This window comes from Narcine bancroftii, chromosome 6, assembly GCF_036971445.1.
Source record: "Narcine bancroftii isolate sNarBan1 chromosome 6, sNarBan1.hap1, whole genome shotgun sequence".
NCBI lineage: Eukaryota > Metazoa > Chordata > Chondrichthyes > Torpediniformes > Narcinidae > Narcine > Narcine bancroftii.
The window spans coordinates 29,460,195-29,482,986 of NC_091474.1; the positions used below are offsets into that span (position 1 = coordinate 29,460,195).

The 22,792-nt window shown below is 38.7% G+C and overlaps 1 protein-coding gene across 6 annotated transcripts in view; it reads right to left on the reverse strand.

The window, feature by feature from the left end:
• The window catches only part of tox2 (TOX high mobility group box family member 2), a 292,247-nt gene that overhangs the window by 227,444 nt on the left and 42,011 nt on the right, over window positions 1–22,792 (reverse strand). For 3 of the 6 annotated variants that reach the window (XM_069884521.1, XM_069884518.1, XM_069884514.1), the window contains exons 2-3: window positions 17,342–17,444; window positions 3,246–3,340 (exon numbers count right to left, since the gene is read on the reverse strand). The gene's annotated coding sequence lies outside the window, so the exon portion shown is untranslated. Of the gene's footprint in view, window positions 1–3,245; window positions 3,341–10,765; window positions 10,878–17,341; window positions 17,445–22,792 lie in introns of those variants that run through there. The other 3 variants (XM_069884517.1, XM_069884515.1, XM_069884516.1) reach the window with 2 other exon arrangements.

A 22,792-nucleotide genomic window follows, 5' to 3' on the forward strand; every position in this document is an offset into this window, starting at 1 on the left:
AGCTTGTGCTCTTTCACATGTGCTCATTGCCACATGTTAAATAGCCTGCAACACGCAATTCCTTTTCACGCCTTGATCAAGTTAGCACCAAATGCCAAATTACAGAGCTTGAGTACTGACTGAAGGCACTTGGTGGCAAACAAGAAGACTGCAAATATTGGAGAATAATGTAGTACACAAAAGTGCTGAAGGAACTAAGCAGATCATGCATCATCCATGGAAAGCAATAAGCAGTCAATATTTTGGACATGAGCCCTTCTTTGGGAATGCTGAAAATCAAGCAGACACCTGAATAAGGTTGGGGGGAGGGGCACGGGGAGGAATTCTATGATGTGTTAGAGAGTTACATGACTCCTGATAGTTGCATTTAGGGGATCAGATAGATTAATGACAGAGGTGTTCAAATATAAAAGGGTAATGGCAGTACAGGATTTCAACGTTTCCAATATTGCTTCAACATGAAACCCTTAAAGTGGGAAATGTTTAAAGAAGTGCTCCAGGAGAACATTTTGAGTGTGTGCTGCATGGGAAGGGGAAATACTGGACAAAATTTTTGGGAATGCAGCTGGGAAAATAGTGGTAGAAAATAGTAGGTAGAGCATTTTGTAGATGATAGTTTTAACTGTGAACGTTTTAAAGCAGTTACAGAGAAGGATTATGGAGAAATTAAACTTCAGAACTGGGGGGTGGGGGGGGAAACAATTTCAATTATAGTCAGATGGCACATAGCAAAAGTGGGCTAGGAATAATTCTGAAACAAGAGAGTTTATAGATACTGATTGTAGTAACTACACAAATTTTTTCCAGCACTTTTGTGTATTTATTAGGAATAAGTACTTGCAGGTAAGGCATATGAGAGACTTCAGTGGAAGTCACACAAAGTTCAGAAAAAGAAACACATAAATTAGATACTGGAACTGAGCAAACTGGAGTAACTAAGCAGGTCAGACAATGTCCATGGGTAGAAATTGTCAGTCAGTCTTTTGGGTCGGGACTATTTATCAAGACTAAAGTAAAAAGGGAGTGATATTACTTATATGAAGGGAAAAGAAGCTGTGGAGAAGGCAAAAGGAGATCGGTGTGAGAGATGAAGAGACAGATAGAGCGGCAGAACAGTCAGTGACAAGGGAGGGGTGGGGTGGGATGAGGGGGGTACAGAAAAGTACAGGAGTAATTACGGAGATGGAAACGGTGGAATCAGATGGAATTGGGGTTACTTAAATGAGAAAAATCAATGTTTGTGTCATTAGGTTTCAGCTGTCCAGGAGGAAAATAACATGTTATTCCTCAAATTTACATTTAGCCTCACCCAGACAATGGATGAGGTCAAGTATAGACATATTTGTGTAGGAATGATTGGGGGAGTTAAAGTGGTTGGTTACAGGAAGTTCAGGCACTTTTCAAATCTACAAACTCTAACGGGTAGATGGACAATGGCAACAGGCACGTGGGAATACCATCACTTGCAGGTTCCTCTCCAAGTCACACATCCTGACATGGACATATATCACTGACCTTTTATCACTGCTGGGTCTAAATGCTGGAACTGTGGGAGTGCTTTCACCAGAAGTACTTCTGTGGCTTATGGTAGTATCACATCCACTTTCTTAGAGGGAATTAGGGGCAGGCAATTGTTGCTCCTTCTCTCTTCAACCAATTGAGCTGTTCAATTAACAACTCTAGGTGTGTTTTACCTGGGTGTTTTATTCTTGATGCAAACAAAAGGACACAGATCTCTGCTCTCCAAGAAGTCTCCTGCTTCAGGTGGTTGGACCCCTCAGAATAGGCTGGCTCTGTCCTCAATAGCTTTGCTGTTGGCTGCCAAAGTTCTTTACTGCTGACCACTAGCAACCCTCCAAGTGAGAAAGGGACAAGAAACTGAATTGCCATTCAGTCTGCCTCTCCATTGTTTTTCCTTACCTGGACCAATAATTGTGTTAAATATTTAATCATTCTTTGAGACAGTGGTTCTCAACCTTTTGTTTTCCCCACTTTCATTCCATCTTACTAACAGCAGAGCACCTAACCACAATTATTTCGCTTGGCCAACTTCCCCATTATTCCCAGTTCCTTGTTCTGAGGAGCTTCTTGGCCATACAGTCCTGAAAAACTCTAAAGCTAACTAAAAAAAACTTGGATATATGAAATAAAATCAGACATTTCTGTAAATACCTGACAGGATAGAGAAACAAAAGTGACGTGACAAAAGTTTAATGCACTGAAATGATCACTGTTTCTCTGATCTGCTAATATTTCTAGCATTTTTGTTTTTTTATTTCAGATTTAAAAGATTCTGTTAGTCAAGTTATTATCATCTGATTCTATAAGTACAACCTGACGAAACAATGTTCTCAGGCCCTCAGTGCAAACATGCAGACACAACACACATGCAGACAAATAATACATATGCAGGACAAGTATTTTATCTGTATAAATAAATAAATTAATATTGTTTTGTACAAAGGGAGAGACTCAGATGGTTAGTGTGAGCATTTCCTTTGGTAATTTGTCATTCTCACTGCCCGTGGGATGAAGCTGTTCCTCAGCTTGGTGATGCTGGCTCTAATACCCCTGTATCTCTTCCCAGGCAGGAGCAGCTGGAAGATGCCTTATGTGGGGTGGAAGGGATTTTCAATAATTTTGCATGCCCTCTTCAGATGATGACCCTGGTAAATCACGTCGATGGGCAGGGTGGGGGGGGGGGGGTGGGGAGGTATTGGTAGCATTACCTTGCCTTTATGTCTAATGTGCACCCATGAGCTATTCAAGCAACATCATTTGAAAGATTTAAAGGCATAGAGCCACTAGAAAAATATTGATTTAATATGTAATAAAAACCAAGGCAGCAGTAAGTCAGGCAGCATTTGCAGATTTTTTAAAAAAACTTTTCACTTTTGAATGAAGATTCATAATTGCTTGTTCAATTCATCAATTTCAATTCTTTGTTTAAACAAGGAGTGCTGCTTGTATCATTAGGATGGACAGTTCAAAAATTATTGAGCTTAATTGCATAAATCAGAATGAGCAAAGAAATGGCTATTAACCCAGAGTTTATACTTCATCAGGTGCACATATACTTACTTCATATTTCAGACTCACCAACTCTTCAAAGGTAATACCAGAAATCATATAAACATTTATTCTTGAAATAAAAATTAACACAAACAGGTCCAAATTAGTTGTAGATAATCATTGCTTATTCAAACTTTTATTTTAAAAAAAGGTATTTAATGATGTGACTCTACCTTTGCATGGCAGCACTGTGATTAGATGAATGGATCTGTATCCAGATATCTCCAATAATGATTATGAGACACGTGTCCAAATCCCACTATGCCAGCTGGGAAATTTAAATACAGTAAAAATATGAAATTAGAATTTAAAAATAAAAAGTGAGTATGAGTCATAATATTGCACAGTCAATAAATCAAGAAAGATCTGAGGCACGGAAGAATGGGACAGCGGTTGTCTGAGGACTTTAACATGCACTTTAACATGGACAAATCAAATTGGTTGAGGCAGTCTCGAAGAGGACTCCATGATAGCTTTCTGAAACAGCACACTAAGCCTGTCAGGGAACACACCATCTTAGATCTGGTCTGTGCAATAAGACAGACAAAATGAATGACCTTGTAGTTAGGAATCCTCTTGGAAAGATTGATCACGATAGGATTGCATTTACCATGGAAATGGAGGGGGAAATTGTTTGATCTAGAAACCAGTATAAATTGCCCAAACAATATTCAGAAATTGGCTTGCCTGCAGAAAACAGAGGGTAGTGCCAGATGAAACCTATTTTGCCTGAAGGTCAGTGACTAGTGATGTCCTGCAGGGATCTGTTCTGGGACCCCTGCTCTTTGTCATTTTTATTAATGACCTGGACAAAGTGGAAGAATGGGCCAGTAAGTTTGCAGATAACACGAAGGTTGGCGGTGTTGTGGATAGATGAGAGATTATTTAAAAGAGGTCCACAAAATTATGGGAGGCCTAACTAAGATGGACAGACAGCACCTTTCCCTTGGGGTGACAGTAGCAAATACCAGAGGACATATGTTTAAGGTGAGGGAACAAAAGTTTAGGGGAGATATCAGTGGTACAGAATTTTGGTTTTTTTTTTTAAAAACACACATGATGGGTGCCTGGAATGCATTCCCAGAGTGGTGGTGGTGGAGGTTGGCACAATAGGAACATTTAAAAGACTTAGACAGGCACATGGAAGCATGAAAATAGAGAGTTACGGGTGTAAGGTAGGGAAGGTTTAGATTGGTTGAGTTGGTTTATATAGGTCACCATTACATTATGGACCAAAGGGTTTGTACTTTGCCGTAATGTTTATTTAATTTTAAATTTAGACATATAACATGGTAACAAACTCTTCCAGCCCACGGGCCTGTGCCATCCAAATACTCCAAATTAACCTACAATTCCCATACACTTTGTTCTAAACAAAGTGATGAGGGAAAATTGGCTCGTGTAGACTGGGAATACACATTACATGGTGGAATAGTCAAGGAACAGTAGAATGCTTTTGAAGAGATTTTTCACACTGCTCATCAAAAGTATGTTCCAGTTAAGAGCAAGGACAGTAAAAGTGGGGAGCCATGGATATCTAAGGAAATAAAGGAAGGCAAATCCCTGAACTCTGGAGCAGGCTTGACCATCTGAATGGCCTGTGCAGGGCACAAAGAAAAGTACAATTAAACTGTTGATGGGCATAATCTTTTTACCAATGAGAAGCCCATTTAAAAATCTGTCCTTGCATTTGGATGTCCATGCTTTTAAGCATGGGTATTTTCTGCCCAATGGAAGTCAATTGGACACAGTGTGACCAAAGTGAGATGGGTCCTTTAATATGACAGCAGATGTAGACAAGATCAGTGGAGGGGAGGGTGTTTTAGGTGAAGGCCTGATCTGCACTCACAACTCTGCAATTCCTTGCAGTCTTGGGTAGAGCAGTTCTCATACCAAGTTGTGATGTACTTGGCTTGGTACAAGAACTGCCATTATCAACAATCTGGGAAGGGGAGAATTGAACTGGAAAAATACTGTGGCAACAGTGCCAACTCATAGGTTGTGTGTTCTCACAGCTGTGTGACTCACCCCAAAAGGCTTCCTGCCATCATAGATCCATCATAGTAGAATAGTGGATGAGTGAGTTGAAGCAAACATGGAATTTAAAGTCAACAAGTTCAGTCAGCAGGACAGGCAGAGACAAATCAGGAATGGGCAGGACAGGAAATGAGGAAAGTCTGATAGGCTATTTGCATTAAAATAAATCCAGTTTAGCCTAACAGTAATGTAGATTCACTCAGGTCATGGATGGGCATATTTTTCTGGGATATTGGAGTTATTACAGAAATATGATTGAGTAATGGGCAGGAGTAACAACTCATTGTGTTAGTTGCTTTCAGTGTACCTAAGACAGCTGAGTGGTGATATGACAAAGGCTTCTAAAATCATGAGGGGAATTGAAAGGAGAGACAGTCATTTTCTTAGAGTGGGGTGTCTTATATGTATTGGTTTCGGGTGAGAGAGGAAAAATTTAAAGGGGACCTAAGGGGAAGCTTTTTCATACACAGGTGAATTCAAGTTCATTTGTCATCCAGTACAACCTGATGAAGCAGCATTCTATGTTTCATCAGGTTGTAAATAGTGCAAACAATGCAAATCATGCATACTGACATAACAGACATACAGACAAGCGATACATATACACAATACATATGTATATATTGTTACAGAGTTCTATGTTGTGTGGTTTTACGTTAAAAAATGACAGTTTGCCTTAGAGAGCCAAGGTGAAGGTGGACTGCTGAGAGAGTGGGAGACGGACTGAGCACGTGCAGAAAATGATCTAAAAATTTCTGGACTTGGATGATAAAGCACCACTGCGTGGTGCTGTGGAGTGGAAGAAGGTCCAGAGCATGAGTCATGGTCTGGAGGACAGTTTAGAATGTTGGGATTTCAAAAAGGATGAACATTCCGAAGGCAGCCAGAAGGATCCGGACCAAGCAACACAAGACAACTTCGCACACACAAAGATCTTATGGCTTCAGTTTACCAAACAAACTGAATTTTGTTTATGATCTTTGCTTCGGTTGAGATCGAAGTTTTGTGTGTTTTGTGTTTGTTTTGTGTCTAAGTTTTTCTGTGGGCTGTTTGGAAATACAACTTAGACTTTAATTACATATGTTATATTAGGCTGGGGAATTTATTAGTTTTACACTGTTATAGGAATTTGCATAGTAACCAGTGGGCATTGTTATAAAAGGGGGGATTTTGAATTAAAGTTTGAAGGGTGAATTTTTTTGTTAATAAAGTAATTGTTTATTTTTACCCCTGTGTGATAGGCCTTCTTTGTGGTTGCTGGTTTGATCTTGTAACAATATATTAAAATAAATATTCTTAATAAATAGTAGAGTCATGGAGGGTTGTTGCAGCAGTCATTCAGCATTCTCATTGCCTGTGGGAAGAAGCTGTTTCTCAGCCTGGTGGTTCTATTCTGATGCTGTATTTTTTTCCCCGATGGGAGTAAGTAGAACATGCTGCTGCGGGGTGGAAGGAGTCCCTGCTGATTTTGCAGGCCCTCTTTACACAATGATTCCAGTAAAACCCTTCAATAAGGGGGAGGGAGACCCAAGTTATCCTCCCTACCACCAAGAAGAACAAGGCAGCAGCTGCATATAAACACCACTATTTACAGATTCCTCTTAAAGTTAAACATCATTTTGACTAGGAAATATACTGCAGCATCCAAATGCCAAACCTTCTTTCTAAATTCATGGGAATGTTGCCAGAACTGAGGACTTGAATTATAAGGAGAGGTCGGGACTCTTCTCCTTGGAGTGTAGGAAACTGAGAGGAGACCTTATAAGGTTCATAAAATCATGGGGGAAAAATAAATTAATAGTCAGAGCTTTTTTCCTGGAATATGTGAATCTAAAACTAAAGGTGAGAGGAGAAAGATTTAAAAGGAAGCTTAGGGCCACTTTCCTCACATAGAGGGTGATAGGTATATGGAAAAAGATGCCAAAGGAAGCAGGGATAATTGCCCTGCTCAAAAAAACATCTTTGATTCTTAGTTAATTTTGTGCCTATTTCTTTAAGAAAAAGTATTGTTAATAGTGTTACCATAGTGACTATGACATAATATGTCATAATATCCAAGGAGACCAAGAGCTTGCAGATTATTCTTTGATAAACTATGGAGATGTGAGCTCAAGATACTTTTCTTTGAATTCATCTTATTTCTTTTATATATCTCTTCAAAGTTGAATATTGTTATATCTTTAAATACATTAAATGCTTTGTTTATTCATCGTTATGAAAATCTTGATGCAAAGTTATGCAAAATGTTTATCCATTTCATCAACTAATTTAAAGCTACTTAAAGCTGCATCTACAAAGTTTGGTTATTGGTTTAATAAGATAGTAATTCGGAATATCATCACCACATTTCTTTGAAGATGACGCATTTTGAAATTGGGAAATACTAGAACAAGTGTACTACATGGATAAGAAATGTTCTGCAAGAATGCAGGAAAATGGAACTAGTTTGGTCAGCATGGAGTTGGGCAGAGAGGCCTGTTCCCATGCTGTAGAATTCTAGGACACTAAAATGCGTTCACTGGAAAGATGACAGCGATTCAAAAAGGTAGCTCACTGTTACCTTCTCATGGGTTCTTTTGAATAGGCAATAAATAACAGCAGTGTTCGTGACATCCATATTCCAATAATAAATTCATAAATTTGCATTTATGAGCACAAATTTTCCAAAAAAAAATTTTCAAGATGAATATCAATACAAATGGTTATTTTTTTTGTCATTAAGCAAGTTAAAAAAACGTTTGCTTAAATCTCTCAATAAAAATGCATGTAATTATAGTAAAAGCTATAATATATCGAACAGATTCTGTAATTTAATGCATGACAATATTTAATTGAAATCTTCTCATTCTCTATTCCCTGTACTTTATTAAAGAAATCCCTTGTAAAAACAGATCAAATTGCTTCCACTTACAGACTGCCTGATTGTTAATCAACTAATTGACACAACAAAGACCTTAGTTTAATTTGTATATCCTATTAAAGCTTTTATGAAATTTAATCATGTTGAAATGACTTGCCTTATTGTTAAATTATTAAAAGATCTTTCAAATATTAAATGGTTTGTTAGAGCAAAATATTAGACCTGCATGGCCATGAAACATGGTTAATGTATTTTGTTAAGCAGCCAGAATTTTGTACATTTTCAAACAGAAACAAAAAATTCTAAGTGAAGAAGAAATGGGTAGATATAAAGAAGCTTAAACATAACTTTTAAAAGGCATTCACAATATTCTCAATGTCTTTGCTCTGCATCATGCTCAGATGGCATAAGAAACTATTCTGAAGTTGAAGAATTGGTATTTAGCACAATATTATCAAGAGTAGTATGATACAAATCTACACTGTCACACTATTTCATTCACCCTTTATATTTCAATTATTTGCATCCATTTCAAGATGAAAGTGTTTTGTGACCTCTATAGAAAATCAGCTGCTCATTAACTACTACCTGATGAACTTGTTCCTCACCACCAGAAAAATGTTTAGAAATGTAGCATTTAGCGCAATGCTATTACAGCACCAATGACTCCAGTTCAAATCTGGCACTGTCTTTAAGGAGTTTGTACATCCCACCCTGGATGAGACATATAAGGCAATCGAACAACTGAAAAGTGGCAAAGCAGCAGGTATGGATGGAATCCCCCCAGAAGTCTGGAAGGGTGGCGGCAAAACTCTGCATGCCAAACTGCATGAGTTTTTCAAGCTTTGTTGGGACCAAGGTAAACTGCCTCAGGATCTTCGTGATGCCACCATCATCACCCTGTACAAAAACAAAGGCGAGAAATCAGACTGCTCAAACTACAGGGGAATCACGTTGCTCTCCATTGCAGGCAAAATCTTCGCTAGGATTCTACTAAATAGAATAATACCTAGTGTCGCCGAGAATATTCTCCCAGAATCACAGTGCGGCTTTCGCACAAACAGAGGAACTACTGACATGGTCTTTGCCCTCAGACAGCTCCAAGAAAAGTGCAGAGAACAAAACAAAGGACTCTACATCACCTTTGTTGACCTCACCAAAGCCTTCGACACCGTGAGCAGGAAAGGGCTTTGGCAAATACTAGAGCGCCTCGGATGTCCCCCAAAGTTCCTCAACATGATTATCCAACTGCACGAAAACCAACAAGGTCGGGTCAGATACAGCAATGAGCTCTCTGAACCCTTCTCCATTAACAATGGCGTGAAGCAAGGCTGTGTTCTCGCACCAACCCTCTTTTCAATCTTCTTCAGCATGATGCTGAACCAAGCCATGAAAGACCCCAACAATGAAGATGCTGTTTACATCCGGTACCGCACGGATGGCAGTCTCTTCAATCTGAGGCGCCTGCAAGCTCACACCAAGACACAAGAGAAACTTGTCCGTGAACTACTCTTTGCAGATGATGCCGCTTTAGTTGCCCATTCAGAGCCAGCTCTTCAGCGCTTGACGTCCTGCTTTGTGGAAACTGCCAAAATGTTTGGCCTGGAAGTCAGCCTGAAGAAAACTGAGGTCCTCCATCAGCCAGCTCCCCACCATGACTACCAGCCCCCCCACATCTCCATCGGGCACACAAAACTCAAAACGGTCAACCAGTTTACCTATCTCGGCTGCACCATTTCATCAGATGCAAGGATCGACAATGAGATAGACAACAGACTCGCCAAGGCAAATAGCGCCTTTGGAAGACTACACAAAAGAGTCTGGAAAAACAACCAACTGAAAAACCTCACAAAGATAAGCGTATACAGAGCCGTTGTCATACCCACACTCCTGTTCGGCTCCGAATCATGGGTCCTCTACCGGCACCACCTACGGCTCCTAGAACGCTTCCACCAGCGTTGTCTCCGCTCCATCCTCAACATCCATTGGAGCGCTTACACCCCTAACGTCGAAGTACTCGAGATGGCAGAGGTCGACAGCATCGAGTCCACGCTGCTGAAGATCCAGCTGCGCTGGATGGGTCACGTCTCCAGAATGGAGGACCATCGCCTTCCCAAAATCGTGTTATATGGCGAGCTCTCCACTGGCCACCGTGACAGAGGTGCACCAAAGAAAAGGTACAAGGACTGCCTAAAGAAATCTCTTGGTGCCTGCCACATTGACCACCGCCAGTGGGCTGATAACGCCTCAAACCGTGCATCTTGGCGCCTCACAGTTTGGCGGGCAGCAACCTCCTTTGAAGAAGACCGCAGAGCCCACCTCACTGACAAAAGGCAAAGGAGGAAAAACCCAACACCCAACCCCAACCAACCAATTTTCCCTTGCAACCGCTGCAATCGTGTCTGCCTGTCCCGCATCGGACTTGTCAGCCACAAACGAGCCTGCAGCTGACGTGGACTTTTTACCCCCTCCATAAATCTTCGTCCGCGAAGCCAAGCCAAAGAAGAAACATTCTCCGGATGCCTGCATAGATTGTCTCCTACCTTTCAAAATGTATGGGGGTTGTAAGTTCATTAGGGTGTTTGGGCGGCACGGGCTCAATAGAAAGGTCTATTACTGTGCTGTCTAAATTTAATTTTAAAAAATCTGTTCTAATAATACCAATTAGTTTAATGTTTGTTGTACACACTAGATTCATCTATCAAGTACTCAAGGGTCTTGTATCAGTTTGTATTAATGCAGAAATTCGACGTTTGCTACTTACATTATGGAAGCCTTAAAACACAAAGTATTTACCTTGTTATTTTTCAGTTCTCTTCATTTGCAAATTGAAGTACAAACATGTATCTGTCCCATGTACAGAAAACAGTGCATCCTGACAGCTTGGTGCAAGTCACCAAAACTTGGAGAGGTCCTGAGTCAGAATCAGGAAAGAAAATCAGTTTGCTCATATTTGATTCTGTATTCAAGTTAAAACTATATTTGAATAATTCCTGCTATCCAGTAACCTCAGACTGAAAATACTAAATGTGCAATGAACCCTCTCCATCTGCCCTCTTTCAGGACTTGAATAATACCAAAAACACGATCTTTTTGGAAAAAGAAATTTTCAGTTAATTAGAATGATCAAGATTGCTGTGTACAAGTCACTGATGCACAAAATATCAGTGCAGGATTTTTTGCTCGACTTACCCGGAGCTCAGGCTAAGTGAAGTGCCAGTAATGTTCATGGACTCAGCTCCAATCTACAAGTAATAAAAAGCCCATGCCAAAGCTTTGATAACATCAAGGCTTAGTTTGACAATTGGCAACCATCATTCCACCAATGCAAATATCAATGAGTGATTATCTCAAACAAAAATGAGTTCTGCCATCCTCCCTTACCTTCAACATCACCATCACATGAACCCTTAAATAAGAGGAGGCCACATTATCCTTCCAGTCTCCTCTGCCTTTCAATAAGACTAGGTTTGAACAAGTGTAGTAACATTTCACATGAATCTTCAGGGGTCCTCTACTGCATCCAGTGCTCCCGCTGTGACCTACTCTACATTGGAGAGACTGGACACAGATTGGGAAATCGTTTTATTGAGCACCTTCACCCTGTCTGCTGCAAGTGGCCAACCATTTCAATTCCGTGCCCCATTCCCATACTGACATGGCTGTCCATGGTCTCATGCAATTTTGATAAATTACCACAAATGCATCTGTTATAACTTCTGTCATTTCTTTGAATACCTGCATTCTGTTAGGACCAGGGGACATATAACCGAGGAACAAAGAGATCTTGGGGTCCAGGTCCATAGATCCCTCAAGTGTGCTGCACAAGTTGATAAGGTGGGTAAGAAGATATATGGTATGCTGGCCTTTATTAGACAGGGAATTAAGTTCACAAGCCATGATATGTTGCAGCTCTATAAAACTTTGGTTAGACCACACTTGGAGATGCCAGAGGCAAGTCTTTTTTTCCCCCCCCACAGAAAGAAAATGGCGGGAGCTTGAAATGTATTGGTGAAGGGTGGTAGAATAGGGATGTTCGAAAAACTCTAATATAGGCACTGGGATGATAAAAATAAAAGGTTAAGGGTGTGAGGTCGTGAGGGATTAGATTGTTGTGAAGTAGGTTTACACAGGTCAGCACATCATCATGGGCTGTAATATTCTATGTTCTATATAGTAGGTCACATAGTGATCCTTAACTTCACAATCTGTAGTCTCATAGGTCAGATTATTATATACTGTACTAAAATGAAGCATGAATATGATATTCTCGGATTCAAATGCAAACCATGGCTGCCTTCCTTAAACCAGTAGCTGACGTGTGAATAGACTTAAAGTCAAGTTTATTTTGGTTCATGCTTTTGTCAAGGAGAGCACTAGGTACAAAATCACACATATTATTGTTCTTCATTTGCAAAAGGTTTTAAAAAAAAGCACAAAATTTCCCAGTTTTTCATGATTCAAGAAGAAAATTACAGCCCTACTGATTGACTAGAAACATAAATTCTGCATTAAAAAAATCTTATGGTGGTTGCTATGGAATCTGTGTTGATACTTTTGTCTTGTGGGTGGAATTATAAATTCATTTGTGGATAAGATAGCAGTAAAGTGCATTGGGTTTTTAATAAATTGTGTCTGAGGTCAGAATTTCCCATTAAACCACCTCATATCAGATAAAAATGTTTCAAACTTACAAATGTTCAAATATCTCATTAGCAGAACACATTTACCACAATAGAGTCATGACTAATACCTCTGTTTCTCAGCCATGGTTTAATAACCAATAAAAGCATCTTCAAATTAAGGCAGCATCTCTTAGAGATCCCTACAGTTTAATATTGGCCTGATAAAGCTTTGAGAAATGGATTTCTGTAGCTCCCCAAATTATTTTCACTCTTCTTGATTGTAAATAAAATTCTATATATTTTATAAAGGCAATATGTACCAGGTACATGAAAAGTAATAGCAGATGGTGATATCTTTTAAGAGACCAGTGAGTCATTTTATATCCATCTTTTAAAGGTTATATGACGTACCTTAGCAGTAACTGCTGCAAAAGCACTGTGGGCTGATGGATTCATTCAAAACCACAAAGGGCCTTGTTCTTTAAGCTGTTTTCTGTTGCGCAAAGTCCTTGGAAAATTACAATGGCAGGTAACAAGATGGGTATACCCAAAGGATACTATGTAAGTAATGCAAATGTGTTCTATAATTTTAGTTATATTCTGTGAATTTTTTTAAAAACTGAGAACACTAATGCTTGCCTTACAAAATACGAGCCTCCAAATGGATGTTAATTTTCTAGTTTTTTTGACAAGATGCCCAAGAATCAAGACTCCATGCACTATTCTGCAAATGACATTGGCACAAAATAGAATTGAAATGTATTACAGAACATCAAATAGTATAGCACAGGATCAGGTCTTTTGGTCGACATTTCTGCACTGACCATGATGCCAATCTAAAGTAATCGTATCAGACTATACATGTTTTGTACTATTTTATTCTCTATCTGTTCATGTGCCAATCTAAAAATCTCTTAAATACTGCCATCGCATGTGCTTCTACCACCTATGATGGCAGTGCGTTGCAGACACCTACCACTCTGTACAAAAAAAAACTTGCCCTGCACATTTCATTCAAAAATTCCCCCCCCCCCCCCCCCTTTCATCTTGAACCTACTTCCTTTGGGAAAAATACCATTATCCTGTCTACACCTTTTAATTTCACACATCTCTTCAGCCTGACATTCCAGAGAAAACAATCCAAGTTAGTGGGTTTATAGCTCCCACAGTTAACTCAACCACACCTCTTTACATCCTGCCTCCTGTAATTCTTCTGTCTCTACCACATATGCTCCAAGACTGAGGCCTTCCATCCTAGAACATCTGAGATTTCCTCCTTCAAGAAACATAGCTCCCCCTACTGCCATTAATGCAGCCCTTACTCGCATCTCCTCTCTCTCCCACATATCCGTTCTTGTCCCCATTGCCCAGAGGCAAGGGTTCCCCTTGTCCTTACCCACCACCACACCAGGCTTTGCAAGCAAAATATCATCCTCCACAATTTCCATCACCAACAATGGGATCCCACCACCAGATGGGATCTTCCTCTCACCACTTTCCATAGGGATCACTCCCTTCAAAACTCCATCATTTATTCATCCCTTCCTACCTTTGTGACCATATGTGCTGCACTTGCACTTCCTCCCTGGTTTGGCCAGTGGGCCTCACACTGGTGGTAAGAAAACTATTGGAGATGATACTTAGAGATAGGATTTATGCAAAGTTGGAAAGGCATCATCAGGTTAGGGGCAGTCAACAAACATAGCTTTGAGCTATGTTGATAATTTTTTTTTGAGGAGGCAATAGGTTGATGAAGGTAAAGCAGTGGATGTTATCTAAATGAAGCTTAGTAAGGACCCTCTTTGTGGACTGATAAAGAAGTTACAAATGCATGGGTTCCTAGGTGAGTTGGTAGTTTAGATTTAGAATTGCCTGGCTCATAGAAGACAGAGGTAAGTGTTTGGAGGGTATTATTCTGTTTGGAGGCTGTGACCTTTGCAGATAACACAAGAATTGGTGAAGTTATGGACAGTGTAGAGGGCTATCAAAGAATACAACAAAATATATATCAGATCGTGTTATATGGCGAACTCTCCACTGGCCACCGAGACAGAGGTGCACCAAAGAAGAGGTACAAGGACTGCTTAAAGAAATCTCTTGGTGCCTGCCACATTGACCACTGCCAGTGGGCTGATATCACCTCAAACCGTGCATCTTGGCGCCTCACAGTTCGGCGGGCAGCAACCTCCTTTAAAGAAGACCGCAGAGCCCACCTCACTGACAAAACACAAAGGAGGAAAAACCCAACACCCAACCCCAACCAACCAATTTTCCCTTGCAACCGCGTCTGCCTGTCCCGCATCGGACTTGTCAGCCACAAACGAGCCTGCAGCTGACGTGGACATTACCCCTCCATTAATCTTCTTCCGCAAAGCCAAGCCAAAAAGAAGAATATATCAGTTACAGATGTAGGCAGAGAAATGGCTGATGGTTTAATCTGGACGTGTGAGATGCAAGGATAAAACATATAGAACACTCTTAAAAGCACTGATATGCAGAGGGATGTGGGGTTTAGGTAAATATGGTAGAAATTGGATGGGGCATTGAGTACAAATGTAAGTAAGTCATGTAGCACCTGTATTAACTTTGGTTGGGCTGCATTTTGAGTATTGTGTGGAATTCTGATTGCCCCATTACAGGAAGTAAACAGGCTTTGGAAATGGTACAGAAGAGATTTATCAGGCTATGTGATTAGAGCATAGGAGCTTTGGGGAGAGATTAGACAAACCACACCTGAGGTGTGTTCTTTGAAACATTGGAGGCTGAAGGGAGACCTGATAGAAGTTATGAGAGACATTGCTCGGGTAGATAGCCTGAATCTTTCTCCCAGGAGAAAAATGTCAAATACTAGAGGATATGCATTTAAGGTAAAAAGGGGGGACAGGGGTTAAATGAGATATGCAAGGGATTATTTTTTAAAAAGAGAATGGTGGGTGGCTTGAACAAGCTGCCAGGAATAATGATGGAAGCAAATATGTTACTAGTGTTTAAGAGGTTTCTAGAATCTAGATAGACACATAAATATACAGGGAATAGAAGGATAGGGATCATATGCAAGCAGCAGAATTTTAGTTTAATGCAGGCATCAGATTCAGCACAGACATATAGGCCATTATGTTTCTTTTTTACATTCTATTGCATTAAAAAAACAAAATTAATTTTTTGCAATAACTTTGAAATAAAAGTCCTTAAATGTTATCGTAAAATATTTGTTTTCATGTGATATGCTCCTCTCACTGCTTCAGCTCACAAATGTGAAATATTCTTCAGGTCAGTACTTGTGGAATGCTATTTACCATGAAGGGATACTTGCACAGAAGAGGGAAAGAAAATTAACCAAGCAAATGTTACGTGCATATAATTACTCAGTTTCAGTTGTTCCAATGAACATTTATCAACTTCAAGAGGAACGAGACAACATTTAATGCTCAGTGATTCTTGGAATTTTATATTTTATTTTAAAGTTACTAAAACAAAGACCCATACTTGTATAACAAAAAGTTTCTGTTCGAAATGTTGTAATGCGCGTCGAAAGAACCAAAGACTTGTTGATCCAAACCAAGGCTTTTATTAACTAAAAGACTGGAGCACATCACAAGTAGGTCGACCAGTCCAGAATGACCTGGTCTGGCTAGGAGCAATCCTTTAAGACCTGCCAGTAGGTGTGGCTACACTCTCAGCCAATCTCAGTCATCCTACACTACCATCTGTACATATACACATTGGTGATAGAATCTGTACTATCACAAATGTCAACCATCCTTTTTCTCCCACTGATGCTTTTTGATCTGCTGAGTTTCTCCAGTAGATTGTACTTTGATTCCGACTCCAGCATCTGCAGTCTCTTGTCGCTCTCCACCCATACTGAGTTTAGACATTAAAAAATTGATCTGAAAGTATAGACATGATTCTAGAAAATCCCATTTCCAATTCATTTATAACTAGAATAGTTACACATAGGCACCACTGACAGCTAAAGAAGCCTATAAAAGAACATCCTATATTCCAGGGAAGACAGTATTCCTAATAAAAAAAAATTAACCCTATTTTACATTGAACTGGGGGAACATAATATGGAGTCGTGAGCATTGGAAACCCACTAATCCCCTAAAATGCATTTGAAATATAAGATTTTTCCAAAATGGGGGGGTGGGGAAAAAGGATTTCTGCATGGGTAATTACTGAAACAAACCCTTTGGTTGGATTCAAATTGTGCCTTAGGTTGTTAATTTTGTGCATTCATCCATCACTTGTATGTCTAAGTGTAGAGCTCGTCGAAAGAACCAAAGACTTGTTGATCCAAACCAAGGCTTTTATTAGCAAAAGACAGGAGCTCTTCACAGATGGCCGACCAGTCCGGAATGATCTGACCTGGCTAGGGACACAACCCTTTAAGGCCCAGACAGTAGGTGTGGCTAACCTCTCAGCCAATTGCTGTAAGCACAGTCATTACACTCTAGATACTGTAACTATATACATTGGTGATAGGTCTGTACTATCACACTAAGCCTAACTGATATGAATGCCGTAAGAATATGGCACACTTCCGTAAGGTAACAGGATTGAGAATATCACAGTAGCACTGATCTTAAAGATAGTTAAGATGGTTTTAATATTTAATGATGACATCATAAATATTGTTCAAGACAAACTATGGTCAAGAGTAGTCATGGCACTATGTAAACTAATGCTTCACCAGTCCATATACCAGTTTGGTGGTCCCGCTCCCCCAGTATTTTACTCACACCTGCTCAACATGCGAGATCAGTTCCAACCATCTTTCCTCAAGTGACTGAATTCTGTCATCATCGATGCAGAGAGACCATTTCCTCTGGTTAGGGAATCTAGAACTAGGAGGGCACAAAAAGAATCAGGGATACGAGGCAAGTGAAGCTATCCAGTCATGATATGATTGAATGGTGGATCTCAATAACTGATGGCCTATTCATACTTCTACCTTTTTGGCCCAGTAAAATATTTGTAAGGAGCAGACTTATCAGGAGTGCTTCTGTAAGGGTGACTGAAACAAAAAGCTTGAGCAATATATAAAGAAAGTCCTGGAGGAACTCAGTGGGTCAGGCAGTACCCACTGAGAGCAAGTCAGCGTTTTGAGCCAAAAACCCTTCATCAGGAACCAGTACAGTATTTCCTCCAACACTTTCTTTTTTTTATTGCTCCAATTTCCTACCATCTGCAGAGTCTTATTTACCTCGTTTCAAAACATCTTTCACAATACATAAATAACAAGACATTTTCTTTTAAAAAGTCATGCTGTTTGAGTGACATATTACCACTAAATGTTGGAGTACCTCGCTATATATGTACAAAAACAGTGCCTCAATATTGGACATGACTGCAGCAGGAGTTATAGTCCACAGTCTTCACAATATTTCATAATCATGCTTATTACATAAATCAACACAGCTGGAATAAACCATAACTTGACCTTTTCTGTAAATTCACTCGGAAACAATCCCCTAGCACACAAATGCCTTTTTGTGTAGATTTGCACACCAGAAATGATGCAAACTGAACACTCCCAATTACGGTGGATCGCTGGACATACCTCAATGCTTTTTTTTTTTAAACTTTATTTAAAATTTTATGACATGAATAAAATTAAAATTACATTTAAAGAAATAATAAAAAATAAGATAATAAAAATTAGAATACTACATCATTAAACTACACAAATTAACCCCCCTAATAATTATAACACAACATTAATCATCTAATTTAAAATTTGTCCAACCCTCCCCCCCAAAATAAAGAGTGAAGAATTAATTAACAATGTTGTAAATAAAATAGAAAAAACCCCACTTACAATAAAAGGATAAAACTTAACAAAAAAAATTACTAACAACAAAAAAAAATATCAATACTAAAATAATACCCTTAAACATATATTTAAATCAAACATAATACATGTATTTAACAAATGAAATCCACTTTAAAACTAAGTTCAAATATTAAAATCATATATCAACCACATATCTGTTATACAAAAAAATCATAATTAATAATACATAAATACAGAATTTCCATTAATACCAAGTTTCCTTTATAATTCATAGAGAGAACAAAAACATCCCTTAGAAAAACAATCAGATAAACTTTTTATTCCCTTCCCCTCCCTTTATATAAAAAAAGAAAAAAAAGTTCAAACTCTTATAAAATTCTCCATATTCTTCATTTATAACATCTTCAAAATTCTCTATCGAAATTAACTTAATTTTATTAAACTCTTCTCCCTCAATGTATTTGTACTTAATTTTCTTCTTTTTCTTCTCATCACCTTTCCCTTCATCTTCCTCTTCATCTAATTCAACATCCTCAATTTTTGACTTATTATCTTCTGTGAAATCATCCTCTTAAAAATGAAAGAAAAAAGAGAAAAAAAACCCAAAAAAAGAGAAAAAGGAGAGAAAAAAACCTCCTAATTCCCTCTCAATTACAATCAGAAAACAAAAAGAGTTTAAAAAAAATTATTTATTAAAAAAAATAATAAAAAACCTTCACTTCTTAACCCAAAAATTAGAAAGAAAAAAAAACAGGTCGGAAGTCACAACTACCTCCTCCTGTTTAAACCGCCCAAAGCGGTAACTCCCCCAAAATATTGGGTGTGAGATAACTCACAGGTAGCTGATGACTTCATACCTCAATGCTTGAATTAAAAGCAATAACTGAGGGTTATAAAGTTTGGATTTACGTAGTAAGACCAACAGATCCACTCATTTCCACCATCCATTCATCTGTATTATTTCAACTATTTCCAAATTCTTGGAAGCAAAATTCATTAACAAAGATATGATTATTAGTGAAAGCACTAGGGAGCATTACTCAAGATTATTATGTCATTAGTTGAACAGTTCCATCATGCAACTTAAACCAATCACTTATTAGCTTTCATATTCATCCCTGTGAACAAGTTTGTTTCTTAATTCAGAACGTGACCAAAAATGACTGCTAAAGGGCATCTTCCATGGTAATGAATAGCAAAGCCTGCAACTGTTTAATCAACAAATTCTGAAGCTGACTCCCAGCAATGCAAGCATGCGACTCCCTCATTTGTTAAATTACCAAACCAAGAAATCTGACCTTTTACTTGCAGAGAGTTAGAGAGTGACAATACACTCAATCACTACAGCTGCAGTTCTTCTTTAGTTTCACATGCAACTTTCGTCAAATTTCCTGGTCAGCTATTTAAATGGAACAAGTGTAGGCAGTCTTGGGGTTAGATTCCTGCGAACAGTCTGTAAGCCTATTTTGCCATGTCAGAAATGCCCATTTTTAAAGCTACCTATTGCTCAACATACTCAATCATCAATTACAAGTGGCAAGTGGATGATCCACCTCAGCCTCTTCCTGAGGTCCCTCCGCCACAGATGACCTTACAGCCAATTCATTCAGCTCCACATGACATCAAGAAATTATTAAGAGCAGAAATGTTAGGAGCACAAGATGCAGCAAAAGAAAATGCAGACAGACAATATTCAAAGATACCATAAGAGTAAAAGACAATCTCAACCCCCTATTTTTGGCTAAAAAAATCTGGAATTTTATATATGTCTCATGTAAAAGTCGACCCTAATCTCTTACCTCAGAATGGTAGTAAATAGGAAAGATTATGAAAAAGATACAGAGGGAATGGATCAATTAGAAAATTAGGCAGAACAGTAGCAGATCCAAGTTAATCCAGACAATCTAGCGTTGAAAGCTGAGAGATAACTTAATGTGGAATTATGAAAGGCATAAATAGGACAGGTAGTCAAAGAGTTTTCTTCTCAGGGTGGAAATGTCAAATACTGGAGGGGAAAAGTTAAAAGGAGATTTGAGATGAGTTTTTTTTTTAATGCAGAGATTGGCATTATGGTGGAATGAAGGGCCTGTTCTCATGCTGTAGGTTTTTTTTTAATGTTACAAGTATGAGGTAAAATGCATTTTGGGACTCAAATGTTAACAGGGCATATCAAGTAAATGATTGGAACCTCAGGAGTGTTGATATATAAAGGGATCATAGGATATATGTTCATAGCTTCCTGAATATTATGCTGTAACTTTGGAAAGAAAGTGAAATTATTTTATGATTATTAACTGTTTTCATGATTATTATATCCCATCAAGATTACTATTTTAAATACATTTATGCATGTTTTGGATGTTATAGTGGAATCATGGGCTTAATGCAGGCAAATGGAAATAGCGTGGATAGACCTCATGGTTGGCAAAGGACGTTAGGCCAAAGGGTCCTTTTCTATGATGTAAAACTCTATGACCTTAGCACGTCTTTAAATTAAGAACATCTTTCTTTGACGGCAATATCTGATGTTATTTATGAGAAAAGTTAACCAACAAAAAAATTATTTCAGAACTTTCTTCACCAAAATATTAATTTTCCACTGGATATTTCTCACTTTGAGTCCAGTCTCTTGTAGATTTTCAGCAAGGTTCAGAGGCATAGGTTTGTACAACACAGACATAGGACCTTCAGTTGACCGTGTCCATGCTGACCTTTTTGCCTATTCACACTATTCTGATCTTCCCACATTACATCCTTTTCCTTGTGTGATTTTCTTATTAATGTGACTGTCTAAATGTCTCTTAAAAGTATTGAATGCATCTAATTTCACCAAGTTGCAAATATCAACAAATCTGAAATTAAAAACTTCCCCTGAAGTCTCCTTTAAAATTACTTCTCTTCACCTTTTGCTTATGCCTTCTTGTTTTTGATACCCCCATCACGGGAAAAATTATTCTGACCATCTCTTGTAATGTGTATAATGCATGTGCATATTAACCAAAATATCATCTGACTTTATCTCCTTAATCAGAGATATTGGAGCTTCTACAAAAATCAGCTAAAGAAAATAGTTAAAGACTCCAATATGAATGATCGCAATTCATTGTACTCCCAACAAATATTGCACCATCCTCTCTTGTTTGAAGCCAATTAAATATTGCTCCTTTCAGCATTTTGATATATAAAGCTAATAACCATCAAATTTTAATCAGAAAGTACTGAATTTTTGTCAAGTGAATGAAAATCTTAATGAAAACATGAACAGAACAAAGTAAATTGGATCTTCCAAAAATAATTCTGCTTTAGAATTTTACATTAGCAATAAACAAATGTTTCTTTCATCATTATTTAAAGAAAGGGTGCAGTTTTATACCCCTTTTACGTGTGAACGACCCGTCTTTAAAGCCAGCTCGGGTCATACACACTGAACCAAGAAAAGTTGGGTGAGTGTGCCTTTTTGACAGGAGTTGATGCAAAATGCATTGGCTCTGATACTACCTACCTTAGCGGCCAATACACAGGATGAAAATGACACCTTTCCCTCCTCCTCCCCCCCCCCCCCCCATCCTGCATTTGTTGTGTTTACACAGGTAAGTGCAGCAGTTAAAAGGTGGTTAATTCCCGTATTTTATTGGTTGTATAAAAGGGGTATGAGTCTTTTCAATTCCCATGGTTGATCATGACTGACGGAGGCCAAGGGAGAGTCTTTTCATTCTAGTTCTACTTAAGATTAAAGTGAACTTGTTACACATGAGAACAAGACTCTATAATTATGGAAATTACTGAATAACATGGTTCCTTTTTTTAAAAATACATCTGTAAGTGAACACTCATTTTCCTAATGAGCCTGTTTAATGGCATACATTGATTTCAGATAGAAAAATGAAACCTTTTGAAGTAGACATGCAACACAAATAAAATTGTCACAATTGATCGTCTTTTTAAAACCTAGAACAGGCTTTTCACATGAAGGTCTACTACTGTAACAACAAAGTGCACATCACCACTCCCACTGAAGAGCAGCGTTGTAATGAGAATAAAAGGATGATGGACTAATCAAAGGAAACTAGATGGTATGTTGTTTTACTTTTCAGACCTTAATTAGATTCATATTAAACATCCAAAGAAAAATCACAGAACTATAGTTCTAAAAGAGACCATTCTGCCCTTCCCATCTGTGCCAACCACACTTCCCAGTCTTGGGCCAACCATACTTCCCAGTCTTGGGCCAACCATACTTCCCAGTCTTGGGCCAACCATACTTCCCAGTCTTGGGCCAACCATACTTCCCAGTCTTGGGCCAACCATACTTCCCAGTCTTGGGCCAACCATACTTCCCAGTCTTGGGCCACTGCACATATGCTCTTAAGCATTTCTGCATCAGCCAATCTTCCAGTG